The following is a 25,458-nucleotide window of genomic DNA, read 5'->3' on the forward strand; positions in this document are numbered from 1 at the left end:
TCTTCCAACCCTAAATCTGATCCAATTCAACACAATCATGCAGGCAATATGAATTAGACTATTTCAAGAAAACAAAATACTATGGAACTCTGACACATTATCCTATTACTTCATATTCATGCTGACATTTCTTGCCAGACTAATTATGTTACGTGACATGGGTGTGTGGAAACATCTGTACTTCGGGATCTAGACACCGTGTTGACACAGTTACTCACTCCTGCTTGAATCCAACACTCTTAGAAGAGATTGAACCTTTAGAGTTAAAAAATGAACTTCTACACAGCAAAATCCCCAGTGTTAATTTAACACTCTGAGTGTGGATTATATAAACACTGAAGCAGTGTTAAAAGTAACACTGAAGCAGAGTTGAAGTTAATGAGATAATTAAGAAGTTAATTGAGTTATGATTGACCATTATTGAAGACACCTGATGTTAACAAGCAGAATCACCAAACGAGAAAAATCACAATTTGTGTGTCACCATTATAGTGGTCAATGTTTGCTTTAGTTGGGATCTTGACCCTTCAGTTATTAACTTTAGATTTTGTGTGGCTGTGCTAACTGAGTTATACCATACAGACAGACCACAGCAAAGGCAATCTTATGATATTGATTGTGGTTTGGACTAATTGTCATGGATTGACCTGAATGCCTGAGTTTAGGTTTCTTTACTGTGTACATAAATAAGATGGATAAAAAAGTGATCCAGCATTTTTGCCATAATATGACATGTTTTCAAAACTTAGTTCTACATAAAGAAAGAGTTCTTTAGTTTAGACACACAGACATCAAGAATCAGCGTGAGCATCACAACAACGGTGACCATCATAAAAGCATGTTGTAGCCAATAAAAACTCATCCATGGCTCCCATCATGCATTGCGGCATGAATAAATTATGAGCTGATCTGTCTTTTTAACTTTTTATTCTAACTATATTTTATTTTTGCTGTTTTTATGTGAATTTTTAGTATCTAGTTTTGTGATGTTCAGAGTAGATCTGTTTATCTGGATATGCTGTTTGTCACCGTTGTTGAGATTCATATGCTGATTCTTGTTATTTGTGTGTGCCTAAAATTAAAACTCTTTAATAAAAAAAAAATCTGAATCACAGAATCACAAGAGATGCCTACAAAATGTATAGAAAATACAGACTCTTTCTTTGTGTAATCAAAGTTGTTACAATCAATAATGACCCATAAGAAGAGAAGAGCCTGTAAAAGAGTTCAGTGATTAAGGTCAAGCAACAATTACATTAAAACATAATCATCAACACCCAGTGATTTTTGCTCTTGGCTTGATACACAAACTTTTAATTTAAAAAGTCACAAGCCAAGATCCCAACTAAAGCAAACATTGACCACTATAATGGTGACACACAAATTGTGATTTTCTCGGTTGGTGATTCTGCTTGTTAACATCAGGTGTCTTCAATAATGCTCAATCATAACTCAATTAACTTCTTAATTATCTCATTAACTTCAACTCTGCTTCAGTGTTACTTTTAACTAGGGCTGCACGATTAATCGCATGCGATTGTCATGCGTGTCTTTGTCAGTAAAGCCGGTTCTGTGATTAGCAGTAAATGTCCACCACCTGGTTTCAAATGGAGCGGCACTTCCCAGCTAGAATTTTCTTTGTTCTAAAATGTTCTAAGAACATTCCCATGGATTGTTCTAACAATGTTTTTAGCGGGTAGTTTTATTTTTGTTCCCAGAACGTTCTCTCAAAAGATAGGATAACGTTCTCTAAAAACATTCTACAAATGTTTATCAGTAACATTATTAGAACATTATTCCCTAACATTCTAATTAAGATTTAAGTGGATGTTTAGATGTGGATGTTGATGTCTGTTTAAAAGTAATAGCTTGGTTTGATGTCACCATAATGCTGGTAAGTGTTAGCTTTAGTTGTGCAATTTGACACTTGACTTGTCAGTGTTGTTTTTTAGCTGCTGTCATCTTTATTGTGGCTAAAACAGCAAGAGAACATGTGGTTCAATGGTGCTGTTTGCTTGCTGATGATTGATATGTCTGATTACCTGTTTTCACCCAAGCTACTGTGTGGTGTTAGTTAAGTATTATTTATTAAAGTGACTCAATGGGTCAACAACCTGACACCCAGCTGAATTTAAAGCAGATAATTTCAAGGATTTAAAACAAAAAAAAAAATACTTTGCTTTGTCACACAATCATGAAGATTCAGTGTATGAATCTCAACAATGGTGACATGCTTTATGCTGCAATGTATTCTGGGTACATCATGCAAAACTCATCCATAGCACCCAGAATGCATTGCGGCATGAAGCATGTCACCATTGTTGAGATTCATACACTAATTCTTAAGGTCTCTGTATGTCTAAGCATCCTAAGGTTTGAAGTGATTCTAAAACAATGTAGTTTAAAAGGATCAGATAAAAATAAAATGACATAAATTGTCAGGATCCTGTGTATTACAACACATCTGTTATAGTCATTAATATTAAATTAATAGAGTAGTATAGACTCCTGGTAAAATCAGTTGATCAGATTGTTACATTAAGACATCTTTAATATCAGCCAGTAACCAACATTATCTAATGACATCGTTTTGTCACTGTTTTTGCTGTAACAGATATAATTACAGCAGCTAAATGAACGCTAACACTGAAAAGAGTCATACTTCCTAAGTACTGATCAGCATAATGGTGACGTCAAACTAAACTATAATTTTCAATAAACCATCAACATCTCTGTTAATCTCAATAAGAACTTTTTTACATTTATGACAGAAATAAATCTTGTTTATAATAAGTGAAGATTGTCATGTTTTTGGAGTATTTACGCTAGAGTTTGACACCAAACAGAGGTTGGGTTTTCACTTTCAACCAACATCTGACTTCTGAGCAATGTCAGTCCACATCTAGTGTGATGGGAAGCCGTAATTCACTGACAAGCTGTGCAATATCACGTTCATAATCGCAGATTAATCGCATGCGGTTATGAACGCGATATTGCGTAGCTTGTCAACGATCTACGGCTCTGTATATTAAGTGCGGCTCCATTTGAAAGCAGCTGATGGACATTTACCGCTAATCACAGAACCATCTTTACTGATGAGACACGCATGACAATCGCATGCGATTAATCGTGCAGCCCTACTTTTAACACTGCTTCAGTGTTTATATAATCCACACTCAGAGTGTTAAATTAACACTGGGGATTTTGCTGTGTAGCTATCAAAAAGGTTCAAAGTTGAACTTGAAGGTTCTATAATGATCCACTTGTTACTTTTCAGTTATTTTAAGAACCTTTGTTGTGGTAAAAGGTTCATATTAGAACCTTGCATAACGTTGTTATAACGAGTAAAGTTAGAACATGATTTGCTTGATTGTTACATTAGTAAATTACTAATTAACATACTCAGTATTAATGAATTTACTCATATTCAGTTACTAATTGTGATGTCAGAAGCAGTTGTAGCAACATTGTTGGTACAGTGTGTTTCGTCTGTTCTCATGACCACCTCACATATCTCTAAAATGCAATTATTTTATTTAATGGGATGCTCAATTAGGAGTGATGGTTAGGTCAGGTGACCACATATGTTTAGCTGAACTATATTGTTATCTTTGCAAATCATTGAGCTGTTTTTACCACACTAACATGCACTTTTCTGGAAACCTTTTTGTAGGACTTCCTATTGATATTTCACCTGGATCAATACAACATATTGCTTGTTTTTAGCAATAAAAAATATATAATAATAATAATAGTAAAAATTACTTTAGTCCAGAGATTTCTTCTTTGACAGGACAAAGCAAACAAGATCAAAAATAATTAAATGTCTGTTTGATTAAATACACATATACATGGTAATTTCCATGCAGTAAATTTATAATTTTAGAGAATGGTGAGGGTAAAAAAAATTTTTTCTCTATTTTCAGGTATGCAAAAGATGAACAAAACAAGGTGTCTTCAGCCCTTGTTACCAAATACACGCTCTTGAGACAAAAGACTAGCAGAGGATATGCCTAAAAACAAATTCAAGAGAAAAAAAAGATCACCTTTGATTAATGTTGAAGATATGGTAACCATTGTAGAGGTAAGTTTGCTAAAAAAAAAAAAAAGTGACACTTCAGTGCTTGCATTTCTATTATTCTGTGAGAGTGTTTCAGGTAGGGCTGGGCGATATATCAAACGATATGATCATTCGCATCTAATCAGTAAAGCTGCTTCCGTGATCACCGCTAAAATCTCCATCACCTGCTTATAATTGGAGTGGCATTTAATAGACAGAGCCGTAGATCGCTGACAAGCCACGCCATATCGTGTTCATTATCGCAGATGAATCGCCTTCGATAATGAACGCGATATGGCGTGGCTTGTCAGCGATCTATGGCTCTGTCTATCCAGAGGTGGGAAGTCCAGGGGCCAAAGAGTAAAAGTCCTGCCATATTTTTGTTCCACCCATGAACTCATCAGCCGATTTCACCAGAGGAGGAACCAAGTCATTCCTTCCAAGTCACAAACGAGTCTTGAGTCAAATCCCAAGTCCTCAAAGAGTTAAAGTTAATGAGATAATTAAGTGACTAATTAAATGAAGATTGTGCATTAATGATTAACATCTGCTGTTATTGAGAATTACAGAGGATCAGATGGTGATGTTTTATGTACCCTATGCCAAGGGTACAAAAGCTGTAACCTTGAGGGTACACTCTCAGAAAATAAAGTACATAATTGTACCTTTAGGGGTACAATAGCTTGTCACTGGTGCTGTACCCTTGTGATTTTTACCTTAAGAGACCAGTTTTGTACAGAGGTGGGAAGTCCAGGGGCCAAAGAGTAAAAGTCCAGCAGCTGATTTCACCAGAGGAACCAAGTCATTCCTTCCAAGTCACAAACGACTCTCAAGTTAAATCCCAAGTCCTCAAAGAGTTAAAGTTGATTGTGCATTAGTGATGAACACCTGCTGTTATTGAGAATTACAGAGGATCAGATGTGGATGTTTTATTGGTTAAAAAGATGCCACCATCATGGAGATCAGTGTTTGGTTTAATTGTACTCTTGACCCTTGACTTGTTGTGCTAGATCTTTCTCTGTAGCTCTGCATGTGGTGTTGTGGAGAAGACAGAACTGTGACATTTGAAAAACATATAGTTACAATGTGCTGGTTTAACTATATCTCAAATATTTTTGTCTTCTTTCTTATCACATGTCTAGGTTTTGAATAATTCCAGTGAAATTACAGCATGCACACAAAAAAAGCATTGCTCTAATATTTACAGGATATGGATATTTTTTTTTTTTTTGTAACACATATAAAAGTTTGAACTCCAGTGCTTTTTAGACACACACAGATATCAAGAACCAGCATATGAATCTCTACAATGGTTACAATCAACAAAATGCTTCATGTTGCAATACATGAATTACTCCCATAATGCACCGCAGTATGAATAATAATTTTCACCACTGTTGAGGATCACATGATAAATGTTCATGGCTAAATGCCTAAATCCAATTTTTTTTTTCTTAATATTAAAGTGTTATAAAGCATTATATGGTGGCATTTTCATAATGCGATTTCTCTCTTTTTTGTGAAAGTGACATACAGTTAAGTGTGGTGACCCGTACTCAGAAATCATATTCTGTATTTAACCATCCAAAGTGCACAGACAGAGCAGTGAATTCACAGCAGTTCTCTCTAACAACTAAACCACGAACTCTTCTCATATAATCAAGAAATTTAATCAAGATCATGCAGTCATCAAAAGCATAAGTCACCTGCTAGATCAGGAGTTGTATCAGCATTGCACAAATGTTTGCTGCAAAACAATAATGCAATTGTATAGAAGCAAATTTGTGAAAACCGCTTAAAGGCTCAAGATATCAACTGAAGCAAATACTCACCACAATTATGGTGGCAAAGGTTTTTTTTTTTTTTTTTTTTAATTGATTTCATCCAAAGCTGTGCTTAAAGTCAGTTGTAGTTCTTGTGTTTCTCTTTTCTTCAGTGATGTTGATTGTAAACAGCAGGTGTTCATCACTAATGCATCTTCATTTAATTAGTCACTTAATTATCTCTTTAGCTTTAACTCTTTGAGGACTTGGGATTTGACTCAAGACTCGTTTGTGACTTGGAAGGAATGACTTGGTTCCTCCTCTGGTGAAATCGGCTGATGAGTTCATGGGTGGAACAAAAATATGGCAGGACTTTTACTCTTTGGCCCCTGGACTTCCCACCTCTGTGTCTATCAGAGGTGGGACTTTCAAGTCACAAGCAAGTCTTCAAGTCATATTCAAGTCCTCAAAGGGTTAAAGCTAAAGAGATAATTAAGTGACTAATTAAATGATGATTGTGCATTAGTGATGAACATCTGCTGTTAACAATCAACATCACTGAAGTAAAGAGAAACACAAGAACTACAACTGAATTTAGCCACAGCCTTCAACAAAAAAAAGGAAAAGAAAAAAAACACTATGCCACCATAATTGTGGTCAAGGTTTGCTTTAAATAGTGTCTTGACCCTTTTACTAATTCAAACCAATTTGATTCAAAACAATTGCAATATTGTTGAGTCAAACCTTGCAGTAACAGATGATCTTATGCTTTTTCTGCTTATAACTCTTGTTGACTGAACATTGTGAAATTGTGTTTATCTTTGGGTAGTAGACTGACAATCAGCTATTACTGAACTGAAGTAAAAAAAAAAAAAAAATCACAAAGCTTCAATGTTGAAAGACACAAAAGGAGACAATCAGTTCAGGTTTTTAGACAAACACACTTATCACACGATCCTCAACAGTGGTGAAAATTTTTCATACTGCAGTGCATGACGGGAGTTTTTACTAGGGTTTTACCCAGCATGCAACATTTTGTTGATTGTCACCACTGTTGAGAGTCATATGCTGGTTCTTGATGTCTGTGTGTGTCTACAGAGTGCAGTTTTTCAAATTATGTATGCACTTAGTAGATTTAAAATTAACTTACTTTTTTTTCCATAGTGTAGTTTTACTGCGTTGATTATGCTAAACTCAAATAGAGCTATTGTTAATTTGATTGTAATCTGACCACCTAACACATACAGATTAATGTCTTCTCTCTGCTTTACAGCACCTCATGCAATGCTACATAAAGAGATCTAACATGATTCAAGGGTCAAGAGCCCCACTAAAGCAAACACTGATCTCCATTATGGTTGCATCACTTTAACCAATAAAACATCAACATCTGATCCTCTGTAATTCTCCAGAACAGCAGGTGTTCATCATTAATGCACAATCATCATTTAATTAGTCACTTAATTATCTCATTAACTTTAACCCTTTGAGGACTTGGGATATGACTTGAAGACTTGCTTGTGACTTGAAAGTCCCAACTCTGGTAAAAGCTGAATGTCGGTCAACAATCCAAAGAAGACTATCTCATGATGTCCAAGTCAACATGAGTTATAAGCAGAAAAAGCATAAGATTATCTGTCATTACAAGGTTTTGATTCAGCAATGCATACATGCTTGTTGCAAAACAATTTTGAAATTGTTTTGAATCAAATTGCTTTGAATTAATAAAATTAATAAAAGAAGTAATGTACAATCATCATTTAATTAGTCACTTAATTATCTCATTAACTTTAACCTTTTGAGGACTTGGATATGACTTGAAGACTTGCTTGTGACTTGAAAGTCCCACCTCTGCTGTCTATTAAATGCCACTCCAATTATAAGCAGGTGATGGCGATTTTAGCGGTGATCACGGAAGCAGCTTTACTGATTAGATGCGCATGATCATATCGTTAGATATATCGCCCAGCCCTAGTTTCAGGAATGTTTTTTTTTTATATATGATCTGTCTGGTCAAGATTTGTATCAAAGGAAGCCAAGGTCAGTTGGGATAAGAGTCACAAACAGAGCCTGGTGGCACAAATAGTAATCAACGAGAACCAAAGAAGAGCATTTGGGGTAGATATCGTTACTGAGTTGGATGAAGAAACACAAATTGATTTGGCACACACATGTGATAAATCACTGATTTGCATAAACAGTAAAGCTAAGAATCACAATGATCAGAATCATAGTATGCCATATTCAATTTAACACATTTTCCATTAAAGGTCTCAAAATATGCAAAAATACTGCAAAATATCCAGTGTAATTTAACACTCTGAGTGTGGACTCACACTGTTAAAAATCGCTGTAAAAAAACGGCCAAATTTCGACAGTAAAATACTGTTTAATTTTCATTAAAACAGTGCATTCTGGGTAATATTCATCATTTTCGAGAAGTAGCCTGCTGCTATATATCGTAAATTAACAACGTTCAAAGTCGACACTCAGCGGCTGTGTTTCAAATCACACCCTACACCCTCATTCACTATTCCCTACATGAGTTTACTAATATAGTCCACCTGACAGAGAGAATGAACACTAATGAGTGAATTCAGACACTGATCAACAGCTGCTGTTAATGAGTAGAATCACTGAAGAAAAAAAAAAACATAACAAGACAAACACATGAAATACAACTGACTTCAGCCACAGCCTTAGATGAAATCAACTGAAGATTTAAATGATCAACAAACAGCTTCACCAACTTCACACATTACTAACCAGACTGACTTTATTTCTGCCAATCAGAGAACAGAGATCAAAAGATCTTATCACAATCTTATAACAATCATATATTCTCCCCACAACACTCAAAGAGAGAAATCAACAATCAGCATATGAATCTCAACAATGGTGACAATCAAAAGGTTCATGATGCAATGCATGCTGGGTACCAGCACAGGATAAAACTCATCCATGATTCCCAGCATGCATTGTGGCATGAATAAATTATGCCCCTGAATTGTTCACTTATTTTCTTGAATTCTTATGTGCTTATAATTTTGCATTTGTTTTAAGTAGGGCTGCACGATTAATCGCATGCGATTGTCATGCGTGTCTCATCAGTAAAGATGGTTCTGTGATTAGCGGTAAATGTCCATCAGCTGCTTTCAAATGGAGCCGCACCTAATATACAGAGCCGTAGATCGTTGACAAGCTACGCAATATCGCGTTCATAACCGCATGCGATTAATCTGCGATTATGAACGTGATATTGCACAGCTTGTCAGTGAATTACGGCTTCCCATCACACTAGATGTGGACTGACATTGCTCAGAAGTCAGATGTTGGTTGAAAGTGAAAACCCAACCTCTGTTTGGTGTCAAAATCTAGCGTAAATACTCCAAAAACATGACAATCTTCACTTATTATAAACAAGATTTATTTCTGTCATAAATGTAAAAAAGTTCTTATTGAGATTAACAGAGATGTTGATGGTTTATTGAAAATTATAGTTTAGTTTGATGTCACCATTATGCTGATCAGTACTTAGGAAGTATGACTCTTTTCAGTGTTAGCGTTCATTTAGCTGCTGTAATTATACCTGTTACAGCAAAAACATTGAGAAAAAGATGTCATTCGATAATGTTGGTTACTGGCTGATATTAAAAATGTCTTAATGTAACAATCTGATCAACTGATTTTACCAGGAGTCTGTTCTACGCTATTAATTTAATATTAGTGACTATAGCAGAGGTGTTGCAATACACAGGGTCCTGACAATTTATGTTATTTTATTTTTATCCGATCTTTTTAAACTACATTGTTTTAGAATCACTTCAAACCATAGGATGCTAAGACATACAGAGACCTTAAGAATTAGTGTAAGAATCTCAACAATGGTGACATGCTTCATGCCGCAATGCATTCTGGGTGCTATGGATGAGTTTTGCATGATGTACCCAGAATACATTGCAGCATAAAGCATGTCACCATTGCTGAGATTCATACACTGAATCTTGATGTTTGTGTGACAATTTTTTTTTTAAATTTTTGAAATTATCTGCTTTAAATTCAACTGGGTGTCAGGTTGTTGACCATTGAGTCACTTTAATAAATAATACTTAACTAACACCACACAGTAGCTTGGGTGAAAACAAGTAATCAGACATATCAATCATCAGCAAGCAAACAGCACCATTGAACCACATATTCGTTTGCTGTTTTAGCCACAATAAAGATGACAGCAGCTAAAAAACAACACCGTCAAGTCAAGTGTCAAATTGCACAACTAAAGCCAACACTTACCAGCATTATGGTGACATCAAAGCAAGCTATTACTTTTAAACAGACATCAACATCCACATCTAAACATCCACTTAAATCTTAATTAGAATGTTATGGAATAATGTTCTAATAATGTTATTGATAAACATTTGTAGAATGTTTTTAGAGAACGTTATCCTATCTTTTGAGAGAACGTTCTGGGAACAAAAATAAAACTACACGCTAAAAACATTGTTAGAACAATCCATGGGAATGTTCTTAGAACATTTTAGAACAAAGAAAATTCTAGCTGGGAAGTGCCGCTCCATTTGAAACCAGGTGGTGGACATTTACTGCTAATCACAGAACCGGCTTTACTGACAAAGACACGCATGACAATCGCATGCGATTAATCGTGCAGCCCTAGTTTTAAGTTTTAGTAGCATGTGTTGTGATGTTCAGAACTGATCTTTTCATTTATTTTGTGGATTGTCACCATTGTTGTGATTCATACGCTGATTCTTGATGTTTCTGTCTAAATTTCAGCTAAGGTTTTTTTTTTTTTTTATTATGAGTGAAATTTTCTTAACAGTAGTATCAATGTTCAATAAGAGAAGAGACACGGGATTAGATCAGAAATAATAGTATTTGTTCTTGTCAATCTATAAACAACAATATCAGATTTTTTTTCTTCTGTGTACTTTTGTTTTGCTATAACAGGTTCCAAAGGCACATCGTTACAGCATGTAAAAATAAAAAAAAAACCTTAGTTGTTGAAAAGTCACGTTCAAGAGCCCAACTAAAGTAAACATTGATCTCCATCATGGTAGTGAAAAAAACACCTAAACCTATTTAACTCTCCATAAGTTCTTCTGTAGACATCTGACAGAAATAAAGTCAGTCTGGTTAGTAATGTGAATCTGGTGAAGCTGTTTTAGTAGTTGTTTAATCAGATCTTGAGAGATTTGATGTATTATTTTATTCAGTTGATTTCATTTAAGGCTGTGGCTGAAGTAATTTGTAGATCTTGTGTTTCTCTTTCCTTCAGTGATTCTGCAGGTGTTTATCACTAATGCTCAATCATCAATTAATCACCGAATTATCTCATTAACTTCACTGATTCAGTGTTACTCTAACACTCTGTAGTGTGCACACATTATAAGTGTTCATTTAAAACTGAGGATTTTCTTGTGGGGTTTAAAGGGTTAAAGATTTAAGATGAAGAAAAAACAGCATGAAACATAATTTACATCTACTATAATTTACAACATTTAATTTACAGGAAACAAACTGTAAAAAAAACAGTTATTTACTGGCACCCCTGCTGCCAGTAAATAACTGTTTTTCTACTGTTTCTTGCTGTAAATTAATGGTTGCCAGCAAAAAAAGTGTTTTTCTACAGTTTTTTGCCGTCAAGTCAAGGAAAAACAGTAATATACTGTAAAATGTAAACGTCAGATTTACCAAATGAAAAAAAAGTTAATTTAACTAAAATATTTGTGAACATCCATAGAAAAAAATTAGGCAAAGTCATACACTGATAATGAGAGTAAATACTGAACTTGACTGTATTAATGTGTGTTTGCACAAGAGAGATCGTCACTGTAAAAAATTTTGCCGTTAAATAACAGTAATTTTCTGGCAGCAGGGGTGCCAGTAAAGTACTGTTAATTTACAGCTCTTAACCATTAATTTACCACTCTTATTTTTTAACAGTATTTTACTGTAAATTCTACCATGGAAATTAACTCCACTCCCACTGCTTCAAACAGTTCGAGTTTTTAAAACTAGCATTCCTACGATGTTAGTACTATGAACTTATTTCATTTGAGTCCACTGAGAATGAATATTTCTTACACTTAATGTGCAGTAATAAAGTAACTAAATACATGACTTTTACTCAAATCACTGCAGCTCATTGTCAGCTGTATTACACATGTATGTGCTGAAGTACTTAACACAGAGATCACCACTGTATCAGCGACTCCACATTTACTGCCTTTATATAAAGCAGCAGAAAATCAGAATTTGTGGCTCATCATTGACTGAAGCACTGGCTCTACTCTACAGCACAATGGTGAACAACAAAACTACATTAAACTAAACGATCTCTCTTGTGCAAACACACATTAATACAGTCAAGTTCAGTATTTACTCTCATTATCAGTGTATGACTTTGCCTAATTTTTTTTCTATGGATGTTCACAAATATTTTAGTTAAATTAACTTATTTTTCGTTTGGTAAATCTGACGTTTACATTTTACAGTATATTACTGTTTTTCCTTGACTTGACGGCAAAAAACTGTAGAAAAACACTTTTTTTTGCTGGCAACCATTAATTTACGGCAAGAAACAGTAGAAAAACAGTTATTTACTGGCAGCAGGGGTGCCAGTAATTAACTGTTTTTCTACAGTTTGTTTCCTGTAAATTAATTACAGTTTATTACTGTTAAATTATGTTTCATTCTGTTTTTTCTTCATCTTAAATCTTTAACCCTTTAAACCCCACAAGAAAATCCTCAGTTTTAAATGAACACTTATAATGTGTGCACACTACAGAGTGTTAGAGTAACACTGAATCAGTGAAGTTAATGAGATAATTCGGTGATTAATTGATGATTGAGCATTAGTGATAAACACCTGCAGAATCACTGAAGGAAAGAGAAACACAAGAACTACAAATGACTTCAGCCACAGCCTTAGATTAAATCAACTGAATAAAAGAATACATCAAATCTCTCAAGATCCGATTAAACAACTACTAAAACAGCTTCACCAGATTCACATTACTAACCAGACTGACTTTATTTCTGTCAGATGTCTACAGAAGAACTTATGGAGAGTTAAATAGGTTTAGGTGTTTTTTTCACTACCATGATGGAGATCAGTGTTTACTTTAGTTGGGCTCTTGAACGTGACTTTTCAACAACTAAGGTTTTTTTTTTTCATGCTGTAACAATGTGCCTTTGGAACCTGTTATAGCAAAACAAAAGTACACAGAAGAAAAAAAATCTGATATTGTTGTTTATAGATTGACAAGAACAAATACTATTATTTCTGATCTAATCCCGTGTCTCTTCTCTTATTGAATATTGATACTACAGCATGAGAAGGAACACTGCTGAGCCATAAGTTATGAAAGACTGTTAAGAAAATGTCACTCATAATAAATAAAAAAACCTTTGCTGAAATTTAGACAGAAATATCAAGAATCAGCGTATGAATCACAACAATGGTGACAATCCACAAAATAAATGAACAGATCAGTTCTGAACATCACAACACATGCTACTAAAACTTAAAACAAATGCAAAATTATAAGCACATAAGAATTCAAGAAAATAAGTGAACAATTCAGGGGCATAATTTATTCATGCCGCAATGCATGCTGGGAATCATGGATGAGTTTTATCCTGTGCTGGTACCCAGCATGCATTGGATCATGAACCTTTTGATTGTCACCATTGTTGAGATTCATATGCTGATTGTTGATTTCTCTCTTTGAGTGTTGTAGGGACTGCTGCCCAAAATACTTTTTAACTAAAACTAGTCGTTAAATCCATAAATACTGGTTATCACACTACTTTTCAATCTTACTAAATTGAAGTGTCATTCACTCAAATATTTCAACACCAAATTAATACTTGATTATTATAGCAACACTTTAAGTCAGTCTAGTAGATCATGCCTGTTAGAAACAACCATAATCACTTGGCTATCAAAATTAATACTGATGTAACAGATGCATCATAAAGATACAAATACAGCAATAAAACAAAATGTAAAGTGTAAAAGTCAATGGTCAGAAGCCCAACTAAAGCAAACACTGATCTCCACAATGGTGACGCTAAACGAAACAGTAACATTATCATCTAAATCTCTTTAATTCTCAATAAGATCTTTTGATCTCTGTTCTCTGATCTGACAGAAATAAAGTCAGTCTGGTTAGTAATGTGTGAAGTTGGTGAAGCTGTTTGTTGATCGTTTAAATCCTCAGTTGATTTCATCTAAGGCTGTGGCTGAAGTCAGTTGTATTTCATGTGTTTGTCTTGTTTTGTTTTTTTTTCTTCAGTGATTCTACTCATTAACAGCAGCTGTTGATCATTGTCTGGATTCACTAATTAGTGTTCATTCTCTCTGTCAGGTGGACTATATTAGTAAACTCATGTAGGGAATAGTGAATGAGGGTGTAGGGTGTGATTTGAAACACAGCCGCTGAGTGTCGAATTTGAACGTTGTTATTTTACGATATATAGCAGCAGGCTACTTCTCGAAAACGATGAATATTACCCAGAATGCACTGTTTAAATGAAAAACAGTATTTTACTGTCGAAATTTGGCCGTTTTTTTACAGCGATTTTTAACAGTGTAGTTTAATGTAGTTTTGTTGTTCACCATTGTGCTGTAGAGTAGAGCCGGTGCTTCAGTCAATGATGAGCCACAAATTCAGATTTTCTGCTGCTTTATATAAAGGCAGTAAATGTGGAGTTGCTGATACAGTGATGATCTCTGTGTTGAGTATTTCAGCACATACATGTGTAATACAGCTGACAATGAGCTGCAGTGATTTGAGTAAAAGTCATGTATTTAGTTACTTTATTACTGCACATTAAGTGTAAGAAATATTCCTTCTCAGTGGACTCAAATGAAATATGTTCATAGTACTAACATCGTAGGAATGCTAGTTTTAAAAACTCGGAACTGTTTGAAGCAGTGGGAGTGGAGTTATTTTCCATGGTAGAATTTACGGTAAAATACTGTTAAAAAATAAGAGTGGTAAATTAATGGTTAAGAGCTGTAAATTAACAGTACTTTACTGGCACCCCTGCTGCCAGAAAATTACTGTTATTTAACGGCAAAAATTTTTACAGTGCATATAAACTCTGAAGCAGTGTTAAAAGTAACACTGAAACAGAGTTGAAGTTAATGAGATAATTAAGAAGTTAATTGGGTCATGATTGACCATGATTTGACTCACCAAACGAGAAAATCACAATTTGTGTCACCATTATAGTGGTCAGTGTTTGCTTTAGTTTTGATCTTGAACCTTCAGTTATTTATTTTAGACTTTGTGGGGCTGTGGTAACAGAGTTATAACATACAGACCAGAGCAAAGGCAATAATGTGTGCTATTGATGGTGGTTTGGACTAATTGTCATGGAGTGACCTGAATGTTTGTGTTTCTTTAACATATACATACATTTATTGGAAAAAAAAGATAGCAATACAGCATTTTTGGTATAAGACATGTTTTTAAAAGTTAGTTCTACATAAAGAAAAAAATGTTTAGTTTAGAAACACAGACATCAAGAATCAGCGTGAGTATCACAACAACGGTGACCATCAAAAAAGCATGTTGTAGCCAATAAAAACTCATCCATGGCTCCCATCATGCATTGCGGCATGAATAAATTATGAGCTGAACTGTCTTTTTAATTGAACTGTCTTTTTATTTTTGCTATTTTTATGTGAATCTTTAGTATCTAGTTTTGTGATGTTCAGAATAGACATGTTTATCTGGATATGCTGTTTGTCACCGTTGTTGAGATTCATATGCTGATTCTTGTTGTCTGTGTGTGCCTAAAGTAAAGACTCTTTAATTAAAACAAAAATCAAAATCACTTGCAAGAGATGGCTACAAAATTGTGGGATCAAAGCGGTTATAATCAATAATGGAGACATATTTAGAGAAAACACTGTAAATTAGTTCAATAACTCAGGTCATACAACAATTACATTAAAACATAATCATCATCACCACCCAAAGACTTTTGCTCTTGGCTTGCCAAACAAATGTAAAGAGTAAAAAGCCACAAGCCAAGATCACAACTAAAGCAAACACTGACCACTATAATGGTGACATACAAATTGTGATTTTCTCGTTTGGTGAGTCTGCTTGTTAACATCAGGTTGCTCAATCATAACTCAATTAACTTCTTAATTATCTCATTAACTTCAACTCTGCTTCAGTGTTTATATGAGTCCACACTCAGAGTGTTAAATTAACACTGGAGATTTTGCTGTGTGGTTGCTGCTGTTCTGCTGTTCTATTAAAGCAGAGTCTGAGATCTCTTTATCTCATCAGTGAGGTGAGTGTATTTGGATCCATAATATCTAAACCTATCATTTGTTCTTTTTCAACCCCTTCCCTTGGTTATGATTTCTTCTAAACATTGTTTATAGGGTTATTCTGTGGAACTGTTTCCATGCAGGTTCCACAGGAACAGCAGCAAGAATGAATAAAGGGAATATTCAAACAAAAATTAAAATTATGTCATTATTTTCTCACCTGCATGTTGTTTCAAACTTGAATTACTTTCATTTGTTCTGTGAAAGAAATTATTTTCAAGAATGTCACTGAAAATCACTGACATGTTGTTCTGGTACCCAGTTATTTTCATCATATGGACATTCTTTAACACTCTTATTCTTAAAAAAATATCTTATTTTGTGTTCTGCAGAAGAAAATTTTTTATTCAGGTTTGGAACAACATCAGGGAGAGTAAATGACGACAAAATATCCCTTTAATGGGGCCATATACTTTTGATTACAATTTGTTTTAATTATAATTTCTCACTGATGTCAACATATAATATAAGGGACTCTTGCGTAATTTAATTTTTCATGACCACTACACTGCCTCATGTTTCTTTTCAAAGCCTTTATTACATTGTGACAGGTTGAAAAAAAAGTCAAATATTTATTACCGACTAATTTTTGTAATCTTGATAAAAATAAAAATAAAAAATAAAAAAATAAAATATATATATATATATATATATATATATATATATATATATATATATATATATATATATATGCAGGCAATTTTTGAATTTCAAAAAACACGGTTTGGTTTATGAGGCCACAAAAGTTTTTTTTTTTTTTTACCAGCCACCAGATGGCGCGCTGTTTTCTACGAAGCTTTGACTCTTTTCCAGGAACGGTCAGGGGATTTTTGAATCACCAAATGAAAAGCTTTTCAGCAAGACAACCACAGGTAATATAACAATCATTTAGATTTTTCTGAGGATTCAGCTTTTATATGAACAAAACCTGATGAACACTACTCAGCTTTAAACCAAACTCGTGTTAAAAAACAACACTGAAGCAGTCCTGAAGTTCATGAGATAATTATAACGAGATCACTGATGTAAGAAGAACAGAATAAAACAAGACAAGAGACTTCTAAATCTAAATCTATAAAATGACAAAAGTGCATCTGTCATACTAATATCATAATAATAAGGTTAACAGTGAAAGAGTATTAATTTATCAACAGTGGTTCAGACCACTGTCCCAGCTAGAATTTTTTTGTTCTAAAAATGTTCTAAGAACATTACCATTGTTCTAACAATGTTTTTAGCAGGTAGTTTTATTTTTGTTCCCAGAATGTTCTCTCAAAAGATAGGATAACGTTCTCTAAAAACATTCTAAAAATGTTTATTAATAACATTATTAGAACATTATCCCCTAACATTCTAATTAATATTTAAGCATATGTTTAGATGTTGGATGTTGATGTCTTTTTAAAAGTAATAGTTTGGTTTGATGTCACCATAATGGTGGTAAGTGTTGGCTTTAGTTGTGTAATTTGACACTTGACTTGGCATTGTTGATCTTTAGTTGCTGTAATCTTTATTATGACAAAAACAACAAGAGAACATGTGTGTGATGCTAGTTGCTTGCTGATGATTAAAACATCAGTGCATATGTAGTCTGGTTAGATGGTTTCATCAAACCTAACATATGGATTTTGTTGTGTATTGTTTATTAAAGTTACTCAATGGGTCAACATTTATATTGAGACCCAGCTGAATATAAATCATATAATTTCAAGAATTAAAAAAAAAAAAAAAAACCTTTTCTTTGTCACACAAACATCAAGATTCAGTATATGACTCTCAACAATGGTGACATGCTGCATGCAGCAATGTATTTTTGGTACGTCATACAAAACTCATCCATGGCACCCAGAATGCATTGCGGCATGAAGCATGTCACCATTGTTGAAATTCATACACTAATTCTTTAGCTCCCTGTGTGTCTAGGCTTTCTATGGTGAAAAGAGGTTCATGAACAAAATAATTTGAAAAGAATAGACAAAAATATATATGATATAATCTGCAGGATTAGCTTTTTTATCAAACAGAAATGATTTTGCATTAAAACACATTTGCTATAGTAAATAATAGTAAAGTAATAGCATAGACTAGTCTCCAGATAAAACCAGTTGACCAGATCATTACACAATGAAATTTTTAACATCAGGAAGTAACCCCCTATAATGCTCACATTTTGGTTAATTAATTTTATAACTTAATTAATCACTATATCTCATTAACTTTAACACTACTTTACCCCCGGTTTCACACACAAGCCTAGTTCTAGACTAAAATGTAAATCTGAGCTGTTTCATCTGAAAAAACTTGTACTTACTGATTTTAAAACATGTCAGTGCCGTTGCTTTGTCTTAGGATGCACACCAGTAATGTTTTTTTTTCTATGATTTGAACTATGACCTAGTCCTGGTTTAGGATAAGCCCTGTGCATGAAACCAGGCCTTAGTGTTAAGTTTAAACACTCTAAAGCCCGGTTTCACAAAGGGGGTTTATCTTAAGCCAGGACTAGACCTTAGTTAAATTGAGATATTTAAGCAACTTTTACAAAAATGCCTTAGAAGAAAACATTACAGGTGTGCATCTTGACACAGAACAATGACATTGACATATTTATATCAGAGCAAGATATTTTTAGTTGAGACAGCTCAAACATGCATTTTAGTCTGGGACTAGCTTAAGCCTTGTCTGTGGAACTGGGGTTATGTGGATTACATAAACACGGAACAGTGTTCATTTTACACTGGTGTTTGCTGTGTATATTTGTGCAAATATAGCAAGTGATCAATTGAAAGCAGATACAAGATAGAGAGCGGAGTGAAGAACAGAAGTATGGAAACACTTTACTTGTAAATGCGCTGTGGTTTAAATGTGCTTCTGCTAAAATAAATGCAGACAAGCTGTCCTATACAGAAGCTGAACCTCGCAGGAGCCAAAAGTGTTAAAAAGCTGCAGTTACCTCTGCTCTTCTGTGCATGCAGATGTGTGTGAGAAAGATAAAGTGTGAAAACCAAAGCAGAAACTGACCGGTGCACTGAAAAGTTTGCTTTGTATACTAAGCAATGACATTCAAATTTGCTTCTTTGAAACTTTTTGAAGGTTATAGAACTTATATAAATATTGAGTGCTTTTTAGAATCTCTCTCTCTCTCTCCATATATATATATATATATATATATATATATATATATATATATATATATATATATATATATATATATATATATATAATACAAAATAGGAGAGTCCAATGAATTCTAATAAATCAATAGGCCTATGACTTCTGCATTTTTACTGTTTTAAACATAACTTGTGTGCCTTTTGTACCATTACAAATCCTTTTAAGATATTTACAGGTGTATAGATCATTTTCTCACGGAGTTGGAGTCTTTGAGCCTTCAACTCATCTTACAATTACCAAAAAGTAGTATACTTCAAGTTTATTTTATTAAGTATACTTAAGTAAAGTTCAAGTATACTTTTAAGTATACTTTATGTAGCAAGTATACAAATGTCAGTGTTCTAGTAGTATACTTGTAAGTGTAATGTTTCAATACTGCTTAGGACTAAATTGGCCCACTTCTAGTATATAAAAGTATACTTTTAAGTATATTTTAAGTATAACAGTAGCAAACTTTGAGTACACAACTAGTTTACCTCTATGTTTGTAGTTTGTACTGCAATAATACTAAAAGTGAACTTATAGGTATACTGATAGTTTACTAATAAAATACTTTGAAGTATACTCTCAGTAAACTACTAGTTAAGTAGTTTTATACTGCAAGTATACTCATAAGTCTTCTTTAAGTGAACTTTGCATCATACTTTAAGTATACTACTATGTCCCTATTTAGGTTTTATCTTAATCTTATATCTTAACATACAAAACATCCAAAGAAAGAGCAGGGAATCTGCTTGTTTTTTTTGTTTGTTTTTTTTAACAGTTTAATGTGGGTAAGTTTTTGAACAAAAAGCTGAAAAAAAGACTATGAATTGGGTTCAGAATGATAATCAAAATGTAGACAGAGTCATTCAACACCCCAAAGCTTGACTTTAATTATTACCTCTTTATTGGTCGACATTTTATTCCATAATGTTACAGTTTTAATGTTTTTTCATGTCAGATGATCGTGTAAGATTGCATGTGTTAGTATCTGTTGTTTCTTTTTTCTTCCTCACTTGTGGAAATTCTGTGCAGAAGATGTGTACTAGTGACCTCTATCATATAACAATAAAAACATGGACTCAAGAGTATAGCTCAAATATATTTAGACTTTTTGTAAGTATAAGTCAAGTACCGTATTTTCCGGACTATAAGCCGCATTCTTTTTCATAGTTTGGCAGGTCCTGCGACTTAAAGTCAGGTGCGACTTATTTATCAAACTTAATTTGACATGAACTAAGAGAAATTAACCAATAGAAAAACATTACCGTCTACAGCCGCCAGAGGGCGCTCTATGCTGCTCAGTGCTCCTGTAGTCTACACTGAAAACATAGAGCGCCCTCTCGCGCCTGTAGACGGTAATGTTTTCTCTTGGTTTTTGGTTCTAAATGAATGCGACTTATAGTCCAGTGCGACTTACATGTTTTTTTCCTTGTCATGACGTATTTTTGGACTGATGCAACCTATACTCAGGTGCGACTTATAGTCCGAAAAATACGGTATACTTTAATGTCATTTTAAGTATATTTCATAAATGTATATACTTTATGTATAGAGTACATAAAGACCATTTCTGAGAAGTACATAAAAAGTAAATTAAAAGCGTACTTTCCTATTTTTAGTTTAAAATTAACTATACAAGCACACTTGAATAAACATCTTTTTCGTAAGGGTAATACAATAGAATACATGGAAAAACATTAGCTTTCTTTATGGTCTGCTTAATCATAATGGATTGATAAGTGAAACCTAATTTATTAGAGCATTTGCATTACATAAAATGAATTAATAATCACTTGAAGTACATATATATTTATGGGGGATATGCCTATTTCAGGTATGGCAAACGATGGTCCCTGAGAGCCACAGCCTTGCAGAAGGTGTTTCTCAATGTCAAGGATACTTCCTTGGCAGGACTGATCCTTCCAAGTCACTTCCTTCAGAGGCTAGGCGAGACTCCTCTTTAGCATTCGGAGAACACGTAAATGGAACAGGCTAGCAAGTGCACGTAATTGCGTCATTACGTCAGTGAAAAGGTTTGTTTGAATAACGCTGTGAATGGTATCGTTAAATTATTTTGGACAACTTAACTAGTTATTTATAAAAGAAACGCCGATGACGCAACCAAGTTAACAACTGTAAAATGACAGGTCCGGTGCAGTTAACCATTTGTATTTCTATAATTTACAATATCAATATAGTAGTAATTTGTACTGGCATTTAAACGTCAAACTTTACTTATATTTACTACAGTTATAACAAATGTTTGGTAACGTAAATAAAAACAGTTAACGATCTGACTCCGCTAACGTTCGACATTTTTTAATTTTTGAACAAGATAGCAAAGCTGCGCGCATAGGATTGTGGGTGATTTGAGAGCACGAAGAGCGCGAAGGATACACATATGCATCCTTTCCTGTGTATGGCATATTTTTCAAACGAAGGACTCAGTCCTTGGTTGAAATTCCGAGGATCCTCGACATTGGAACAGTCCTTCGACGGATGTCGATGACATAGCATCCTCGAAATACTGGCTTCCAAGGATCCTTCCTTGACATTGAGAAACACCTAGAATTTTGCTTCAACCCTAATCAAACACACCTGAACAAGCTAATCAAGGTCTGAAAGGTTCCTAGGAAGCTACAGGCAGGAGAGTTTTATAGGGCTGGAGCTGAACTCTCCCAGCAGGCACAGTACATCAATGTGACGTCGGTAAGACGTTGGACTCCAACTAATCCAACGTCAGTCAGACGTCATATTTTGGTTGAAAATGAAAGTCGGGTTGACGTCAAACTCCGACATCAGACAGACCTTGAATTTTGGTTGGAATAAGCACCACACTGCAACAAAAGGTTAAATGCATGGCAGCACATTAAATATCTCAAGATCTCAGCAGAGGATGATTAAACAACTCCACAAACAGCATTACCAGCTTCACGTATTACTAACCAGACTGACTTTATTCCTATCAGACGTCTACAAAAGCTCTTATTGAAAATTAACGGGTTTTTCTAATGTTTAATTTCCATAAAACCATAACAGTGATTAGTGTTTCCATTAGTTGGGCTCTTAACTCTTATTATATATCATGTCTTTTTTGGCTGCTGTGATAGTGTGTATGTCAAGCACATTTGCAGCTTCAAAGAAAGCTAACGTGACATTAGATCAGGTGATGGCTGTTATCTGTTGATGGTTTCACAAATCATCATGAAATAACCTGATTTACTGATGTTTTTTTTAGTCTAACAATTATGTTGGGGTTTTAGTACATTCATATTACAAACTCAGATCCAGTGGCATTATAAGAATCATTTAAAATCTATTAACAAACATGAGCTCAATAAAAGTTACCTACACTGACACACATACATACATCAACAATCAGCGTATGAATCTCAACAATGGTGACATTCTTCATGCAGCAATGCATGCTGGGAGCCATGATTTATACTGTGGTGGCTCCCAGCATGCATTGCTGCATGAAGCATGTCACCATTGTTGAGATTCCTATACTTATTATTGATGTCTATGTGTCTCGAAAAAAAATTCTCCCATAATGTATTTAAAAATGAAAATTCTAAATGTCTGATCTGTGGAAAGAAAGTATATAAAGTACATAATATAGTTCACTAATAATAAATAATCACTTTGGATCAATGACAACAAGAGTCCTCAATTACTCTTCTTTATGACGATGAAAACTATACCACCTTATCTTTGTTTATGGCCCATTTTACAATAAATTATGTGTTTTAGTTAAAACTATTACAAGAACCACAAAATTACTAATACAAAAGTCAAACTATCCAACTAAAGCAAACATTGACCACAATAATGGTGACCAAATAAATTTCCAAATAAAACTTAATTCGTTAATTCTCAAAAAGAACTTCTGTAGACGTCTGACAGAAATAAAGTCAAACTGGTTAGTACTAAGTTAAGCTGGTAATACGTGTACTGTTTATGTTATTTTTGGGGGATGTTTATTCCAGCCAATATTCAGCATCTGCCCAATGTTGGAGCTTGACGTCAAACAGTCGTTGGATTTAGACGTCAACCAGATTTTCATTTTCAACCAAAATCCAACGTCTAACTGACGTTGGAGTCTACATCCTGTGCCTGCTGGGCTGCAGCACTGTGGCTCTCCAGGACCAGAGATCACTACCCTTGGCCTATACTCAAAGTAGTTCAAAAACATCTCCACCTTCCTGACTATCTGATTAATCAGTATTTGATTGTGATTTCTGCTGTTGAAGACATCTGTATCTGATGTCATAAACTAGCACAGCAACAGTAGCCACGACCACCAGAACAGAGAGAGCCAATCGGATCGCAGCTTCAGTAGAACCACAGCAGCAGGTGCAGACTTCTGAAAGAAGAAATGAGGAACACTTGTAAAATGTGAAATGTGGTCCATGTGGTTTGTGAAAAAAAGTGCCACTGACAAACCTGGACATGTGTGACAGAGTTGAGTGAAGTCCAAGTGTCTGGTCTGGTTTCTGATGGGATTGTTGAGCACACAGCTGTAGGTGTTATTATCCTGATATTCCACCTCCAGAGGTAGAGAGAGACTGATGCTGAGATCAGACACACTGATGCTGGACAATAAACTGTTTCCTTTGTACCAGGAGAGAGTCACGTGACTCACATTCACCACTGAACACAACAATGAACAATTCTGCTGTGATGATAATGATGAACAGTCTCTGCTGATGAGAGGAACAGGTGGGCGAGCTGGAAAATAATGGAGAATAAAGCTAATTCAGTAAATACGAGAGCAGTGATATTTAATTAATATTTAAAATTGACTGACCCTGACAGCAAGCAGTTTCGGTCCAGATTCGGCCCACATCTGGCCCGCATGGATTTCATGCGGGCCAGATGTGGGCCGGATCTGGGCCGACACTATGTTGCTGTCTGGGGAAAGTCGCAGAGAAACAAATTTTAGGAATTGGTGATTATAAATATATTTACATTAGGGGTGGAATGGTTCAACTTTTCACGGTCTGCTTTGTATCACCGAATAGAATATCCGATACAACTAAAAGCAACAGCACAAATAAATACAGAAGAGTAAAGATACAAATAAAATAAACAGTGATTTTCAGGATTTTTCAGGTAGGTCTAGCAAGGTACAGAAATTGAATAAAGTTATCAAATGTAGAACCGCATTGCATATTTGACTGTATAAATTAAATATTAATCTCAATTAAAGTTACAAAAGCTATTTAGTCAAGAGCAGTGAGGGATTTCTTTGTTTTTCCTGTTTGAATAATATAGAGACTGTCACTTTAAGAGAATGCGCTGATAAGTAAGATACTTACCAAGACGGGCATTTTGACATACTTTTTGTGTGAATCTGTCCATTCTAACACAATACTTCAAAGAGAGCTTAATATTTGTGTGTGTTCTGAGACGCGGGTTTGCACGATTCGGATGAGCAAATATTCTCACTGAGCCTACAACCCAGACAGCAACGTAGTGTTGGCCCAGATCTGGCCCAAATCTGGCCCACATGAAATCCATGCGGGCCAGATGTGGGCCAGATCTGGGCCGAAACTGCTTGCTGTCTGGGAAGCTTGCATCCTCTGGCTCTTTAATGTCAAAAGTGTCAATGCTTAAATTAGTATAGTTTAAAAAGATATCAACGTGTGCTGTTCAGGTCTCACCTGTGCGTGAGCTATCACCACCCGACCCGCATACGGCATTCAGATTTTTTGTTTCCCCGACACTGTTGTTGTAATGTACTGGGAAGTTAGAATGAGCATCCATCAAGAGAACATACATTAGCCTAACCCTGTTTTTTACGTGTGATTTATAAGAAACCATTTTACAGATGAGTTGTCAGTTTTAAATTGAACCGCGGTACTAGTGCATGCCGAACCGTGCGTGGAGATCCGCATGGTTAGATTTTTTTTCCCGCGAACCATCCTACCCCTAATTTATATACAAGAATGCATAAAATGTGCAAATGAATCACATAATTGTCTATCTTTTATAACACTTTCAATAATTCTGATAGTGTTTGTGTCAAAAGATGTATATAAGATAAGGATACTAAGGATAAGGATACTACTACCATAGACAGTGATATTGAATGT

The 25,458-nt window shown here is 34.7% G+C and overlaps 1 protein-coding gene across 3 annotated transcripts in view; it reads left to right on the top strand.

Annotated features, from left to right (window-relative positions):
- Positions 1 to 25,458, top strand: part of LOC127988491 (CD48 antigen) — a 162,690-nt gene that overhangs the window by 126,956 nt on the left and 10,276 nt on the right. The gene's annotated exons all lie outside the window — the stretch shown is intronic.

Source organism: Carassius gibelio, chromosome B22 (genome assembly GCF_023724105.1).
Source record: "Carassius gibelio isolate Cgi1373 ecotype wild population from Czech Republic chromosome B22, carGib1.2-hapl.c, whole genome shotgun sequence".
Taxonomy (NCBI): Eukaryota; Metazoa; Chordata; class Actinopteri; order Cypriniformes; family Cyprinidae; genus Carassius; species Carassius gibelio.